The sequence below is a fragment of the Phascolarctos cinereus genome, unplaced genomic scaffold (assembly GCF_003287225.1).
Source record: "Phascolarctos cinereus isolate Bilbo 61053 unplaced genomic scaffold, phaCin_HiC Scaffold_9;HRSCAF=440, whole genome shotgun sequence".
In the NCBI taxonomy this organism is placed as follows: domain Eukaryota; kingdom Metazoa; phylum Chordata; class Mammalia; order Diprotodontia; family Phascolarctidae; genus Phascolarctos; species Phascolarctos cinereus.
Genome location: NW_027556402.1, coordinates 247,630,847 through 247,637,431, shown reverse-complemented (window position 1 = coordinate 247,637,431; position 6,585 = coordinate 247,630,847). Strand labels below are relative to the sequence as shown.

Below are 6,585 nucleotides of genomic sequence, written 5' to 3'. Positions count from 1 at the left end.
CAATAAATTAAGGACTTGTATGGAAAGTATATTTGTAGCTATGGAGTGGTCAGTGGGTATCATGAATTAGTGAGAAAAATAAAACATAATAAGTTTAGATGCCAAGAATAATATGTAAAACATTTTGATGCAAAGTTTTATTGAAACATAATGGGGGAGACAGAGCCAAGGTGGTGGAGTAAAAACACTGACTTGCTTGAGCTCTCCCCCAAACCTCTCCAAATACCTGGAAAAAAATGGTTCTAAACAAATTCTGGAGCAGCAGAACCCACAAAAAGACAGAGCAAAACAAATTTCTAGCCCAAGACAACCTGGATGGTTGATTGGAAAAGTCTAGTGCAACAGGAATGAGAGAGGAGCACAGTTCAATGTGGGCCACATCTGTAAAGAGAGAGCCTCAGTGAACCTGGGGCAGTTCTCAATGGATTGAATAAAGGGGAGCCATGGTTGTTTCCAGACCTTTCAACCCACAAAAACCAAAAACAACTTAGAAGATCAATAGGAAATGTCTGTCTGACCATGGTGAGAGAGGAGCTTGGTCAGGCCTCAGTCTTGGTGCAACCCCAGTGTGGTGGCCATTTCTGGAGCTCTTGGCCCACAAACAAAGTGAGAATTGAGTGGCTGATCAAAGGGGGATTGCAGGGATCTCTTTGCTGGTGCTGAGGCAGGATTCTCTTGCTTTGCCCATACTTGGATCTGGGTCACAGTTCTGGGTGGTGGTTTTGGGGAGAGAAGTAGCACTGGTGTGGAGCTTGTGGTAGCGGTATAGAGAGAATACTCCTCATAGTTCCAAGGCATAAAAGAGTACTTGTGGTCACTCATAGACTAGAGCATAGGCCAGGAAAGGAATTCCAAAAGCTCACTGAAAGAAATACTTCCTTAAAAATTAGAATGGAATAAATGGATGCTAATGACTTTATGAAAAACATGATTGAGAAGACTGGGACAGGGAATAGGGAGGAAAGAAGGGAAAAGAAAATCCTTAATACAATTGAAAAATATACATCAAGTGGGGCAGCTAGGTGGCACAGTGGACAGAGCACCAGCCTTGGAATCAGGAGGATCTGAGTTCAAATCCGGCCTCAGAAACATAACACTTAGTAGCTATGTGACTCTGGGCAAGTCACTTAACCCCATTGCCTAGCAAAAACCACACATATGTACATGTATATATATATATATATATATATATATATATATATATATATATATATATACGTATATGTATACATATATACATATAAACATATATATATGTATGTGTATATATATACATATATACATATATACATATATACATATACATATACATATATATATATACATACATACATATATATATATATATATATATATATATATATATATATATATATCAACGTAAAGTAAAACTCATATAATAGTGGTGATGTATTGGGGCACAGAGAGACATGAGTCAAATTATTAAGGAAAGTTTTCTTCCATGGAAAATTTTTTTACACCCTGGAGTGCATGCCATGTTCCAAAATGTCCTTCTAAATGTGATACTCCCTGATTTCGGTAGCCATCTATAGCTGGCCAATATGTATACCAAGATTTACAGCACATTGTAGATTGTGAGAATACATAGCTGCAGAGAGTAAAGAGAAACTGGTGGTTGTCCAGGTAATTATATGCAATCTGATATAGGCTGTACATATACATTCATATTAAACATATTTTCACATTAGTCATGTTGTAAAGAAGAATTAGGACCAATGGAAGGAACCATGAGACAGAAGAAAACAAAACAAAAAAGAGATAGTACATAATATGCTTCAGTCTGCATTCAGACCCCATAGTACTTTCTCTGGATGTGGAGATCATTTTCCATCATGAGTTTTGTTTGTGGGGTTGTCTTAGTTTTAGACTTGTCTTGGATCTTGCATTGCTGAGCAGAGCCAAGTTAGTTATTGCACAATGTGCCTGTTACTGTGTATAATCTTCTGGTTCTGCTCACTTCCCTCAGCATCAGTTCATCTAAGACTTTCTGGGTTTTTCTGAAGTTCACTTGCTCATCTTCTTTTATAGCACAATAATATCCCATTACATTCATATAACACAACCTGTACAGCCATTCCCCAGTTGATAGGCATCCCCTCAATTTTTAATTCTTGGTGACCACAAAAAGAGCTGGCATAAATATTTTTCTACATGTTAATCGTTTTCCCTTTTGTATGATCTCTTTGGGATATAGAGCTAGAAGTGGTATTGCTGGGTCAAAGGGTATGCATAGTTTTATAGCCCTTTGGGCATCATTCCAAATTGCTCTCCAGAATGGTTGGATCAGTTCTCAACTCCACCAACAATGAATTAGTGTTCTAATTTTCCCACATCTTCTCCAGTATTTATCATTTCCCAATTTTGTCACATCAGGCAGTCTGCTAGGTGTGGTATGGCACCTCAGAGTTGTTTTGATTTGCATTTCTCTAATCAGTAGTGATTTAGAGCATTTTTGTATGACTATAGAGAGCTTTAATTTCTTTATCAGAAAACTGCCTATTCATACCCTTTGACCATTTATCAATTGGGAAATGACTTGTATTCTTATAAATTTGACTCAGTTCTTTGTACATTTTAGAAATGAGGCCTTTATCAGAAATGCTGGCTGTCAAAAATTGTTTCCCAGCTTTCTACAGTCCTTCTAATCTTGGTTGTATTGATTTCCTTTGTGCAAAAACCTTTCAATTTAATGTAATATAATCCAAATCATCCATTTTGCATTTCATAATGTTCTCTTTCTCTTGTTTGGTCATAAATTCTTCCTTTCTCCGCAGATCTGATAGGTAAACTATTCCTTGCTCTCCTAGTTTGCTAACGGTATCAGGCTTTATATCTAAATTATATACCCATTTTGACTTTATCTTGGTATAGGGTGTAAGACGTTGGTCTGTGCCTAGTTTCTGCCTTAATTTTTTTGAGTTTTCCCAGTAGTTTTTGTCAAATAGTGAATTCTTATCCCAGAAGCAGAAGTGTTTGCATTTATCAAACAGTAGATTACTATAGTCATTAATATAGCCATAGTCCCCTGATCCATCATTTCTTAGTCAGTACCAGGTAGTTTTGATGTTTGCTGCTTTGTAATACGATTTAAGGTCTGATACAACTAGGTTACCCTCCCTTGCATTTCTTTTCATTAATTTTCTTGATATTATGGACCTGTAAAACCTAGTATTCTTTCCATGTTAGCAAAAAAAGTGAAAAAAATAATCTGGAACTAAAGCTGAAGGAAAAAAATGGAGATTTTTCTTAAAGAATGTGAACAATTATTATAAAGAAGGAATCAACTTGTTCTGCTTGAGAGAAGAAGATGAGGAGGTATGACTGGAAGACATAGATGGGAAATTTAGGTTGTAATAAGGATAAATTTCTTAACAATAAAAAATGTTTGAAAGTAGATTGGCTATTCTGTCAGAGAGTGTGACTCTCAAATACATACCATTTTCCTTATGAAAATGTAAGCTCAACTATGGCAGGAACCATTTATTTTTTCTTTATTTTTTTTATTTTTCTTTTTATTTATACCTATAAGCCCAGTGACTAGAATAGTACCTGGCACCAAGATTTTCCAAATGTTTGTTAATTTATTTTCAAGTTAGGCTAGTTAGAAGTTAGAAATTAGGCTACTTTACTATTGTAGTATGCAAAGAAATAGTTAGTGTTATAGATATATTTTGTATTAATCCTCTAATGGGTCCCTTTAATTAAGTAATCTACTAAACTAGGATTTATGGAGTTGACTGCTAAATAAAACATTAACAAGTAGCCAAGAGTCATCCTCTGACAGCATATTAAGATTTTTTTTTTCTCTAAAAGACAGCAGAAGAATGAGGGAAAAATTGAAAGGAATCTAATGCATATTTACTTGTTCTAATAATGCAATGGAATCATACACTACATTGGGCCTTAAAGTGCAAGTTTGTATGATTTTTAAAAGAGTCTCCTCAAGGCACCTTTCACCTCTTTGTTCCTCAAGCTGTAGATCAAAGGGTTGAGCACCGGGATGACCAGAGTGTAAAACAAAGAGGCTATTTTGTCTGCGTCAAAAGAATGGCTGGACTGGTGCTGCAGGTGCTTGAAGAGAAGGGTCCCATAAAATATAATCACCCCAGTGATGTGAGAGCCACAGGTGGAGAAGGCTTTGTGCCTGCCCTCAGAAGCGTTTATCCTAAAGGATGGTCATAAGAATGAACATGTACAAGATAAGGATAATCAAGAGGGAAGAAACCAAATGAAATGCAGCAAAGGTCATAATTGTTAGTTCAATGTCACTTGTGTCTGAGCGTATAACGGACAATAAGGGAAGACCCTCACAGTAGCAGTGTCTTATAACATTTGATTTACAGAAAGATGACTTAAAAATCTTTATTGTGATCAGTAGGGATACCATGATACTGTAGAGGCATGAGATAGCCACCAAGAGCCAACATACCATGTCTGACATTGTGACCAGGTAGAGGAGAGACTTACAGATAGACACATAGCAGTCATAGGCCATGGCTGAAATGATAAAAATTTCACTGGAAATAAATGTCACCAAGAAAACTAGCTGCATTGTGCATCCATTATTAGAAATGAATCTTCCATGAATCCAACTAGCATTTTTCACCCAATAGATGTGGAATAGCCAAGATCGACAAATGCCAGATGCTTGAGGAAAAAGTACACGGGTATTTGAAGATGGGAATCAATACTGGTCAGAATGATCAGTCTGAGGTTTCCCACAACTGTGGCCATGTAGCTGAGGAAAAAGGCAACAAAAATGGGGCCCTTCACCTCAGGACTGTTTGTGATGCCCATAAGAATAAATTCAGTCACATGGTTCCCTGGGGTTTCATTTAGATTGATCGTCTTATCCATCCAAGGAATGTAATCTGAGAAGAAAAGAAAGAAGCCCTCTTTGAGTACTATTTGCAGATAAAACTAGAAAGTTAGTGGCTAGAAATGTGTTAGGTAAAGATGAGCAGGTCCTGAGGGCAAAGGATTTAAGATTACAATCTCCTATCCAGCAAATTGAGTATAACCCTTCAGGGGAAAAAAGGATATTTAATGAAATAGGGGGCTTTTGAGCATTCTTGACCAAAAGACCAGAGCTGAAAGAAAAATTTGACTGTCATATACAAGACTCAAGAGAAACATAAAAAGGCAAACAGAAAAAGGAAATTATAAAGGATTTAATAAAATTAAACTCTTTACATTCCTACATGGGAAGATGATCCTCGTAACTCATAAGTACTCTTGGATTATTAGGGCAGATAGAAAGAGTATATTTAGACTGAGGAGAGAGGTATAAGATGAATATGAAGAGTTGATATAAAAAAATATTAAGGGGTTAGGGAGGAATGTACTGGGAGAAAGGGAAAGAGAGAGGTAGAATGGGACAAATTATCTTACATAAAAGTGGTAAAAGATTTTTCAATGAAGGGAAAGAAGGTGGAGGTGGGGGGCCTTATTATCATCAGAATTGTCTCAAAGAAGGAATAACATACACACTCAATTGGGTATAGAAATCTATCTTACACTAAAGGAAAGAAGGAGGGGAAGGGACTTAAGGTCAGGGGTGATAGAAGGGAGGGCAGATTGGGGGAGGGGATAGACAGAAGTAAAACACTTTTGAGGAGGGACAGGAGAAAGGAGAAATAGAATAGATTAAGCAGGTAGGGGAATGGGATGGAGAAAAATACAATTATTAATGAAACAGCTATTTAAAAAAAGTTTGAAGTCAGTTTGTCTGATAAAGGCCTCATTTCTCAAACATGTAGAGAAGTGAGTCTAATTTATTAAAAAAAAATTAATCATTCCCCATTTGGTAAATGATCAAAATATATGAACAGTTTTCATACAGTGTAATCAGAACTATCCAAAGTCACTATTGATTGGAGAAATGCAAATCTAAACAATTCTTCAGTACTACCTCATTGCTATTAGATAGACTAATAGTACAAAAAAAGGGAAAATAACAAATGATGGAGAGGTTGTGGGAAAATGAGACATTAATGTGCTGTTGTGCAGTTAATTTATGATTTAACAGTTCTTTAGAGTGACTTGAAACTTTGCCTAAAGGGATATAAAACCATCCATACACATTAACCCAGTAATACCATTCTAGTCTGTATCCCAAAAAAGATAAAAAACAAATGGTGGTGAGGATGTGTGGAAAGTGAAATATTAATATACTGTGGTGCAGTCAATTGGTTATTCAACCAGTCTGTAAAGCAATTTGAAAGTATGCCTGAAGGGCTATAAAACCATGCATACCCTTTAACTCAGCTATACCATTCTAAGTGTGTATCCCAAGAGAGATAAAATTAAAAAAAAAAAAAGGAAAAGGACTTATATGTACAAAACTATTTATAGCAGTTCTTTTCTGATAGCAAAGAATTGAAAATTGAGGGGATGCAGATCAACTGGGGAATGGCTGAACAAACTGTAGTATGGGATTGTGATGGGATACTGTTTTGCTATAAGAAATGATGAGAAGGATGCTCTCTGAAAAACCTGGAAAGACTTACATGAGCTGATGCAAAGTGAAATGTACTGTGTACAAAGTAACAACACTATTCTGTG

At 36.2% G+C, this 6,585-nt stretch overlaps 1 pseudogene; it reads right to left on the bottom strand.

The window, feature by feature from the left end:
* Positions 1-3,948: 3,948 nt before the first annotated feature.
* Positions 3,949-4,878, bottom strand: LOC110199687 (olfactory receptor 8K3-like; annotated as a pseudogene).
* Between the last annotated feature and the right edge of the window lie 1,707 nt (positions 4,879-6,585).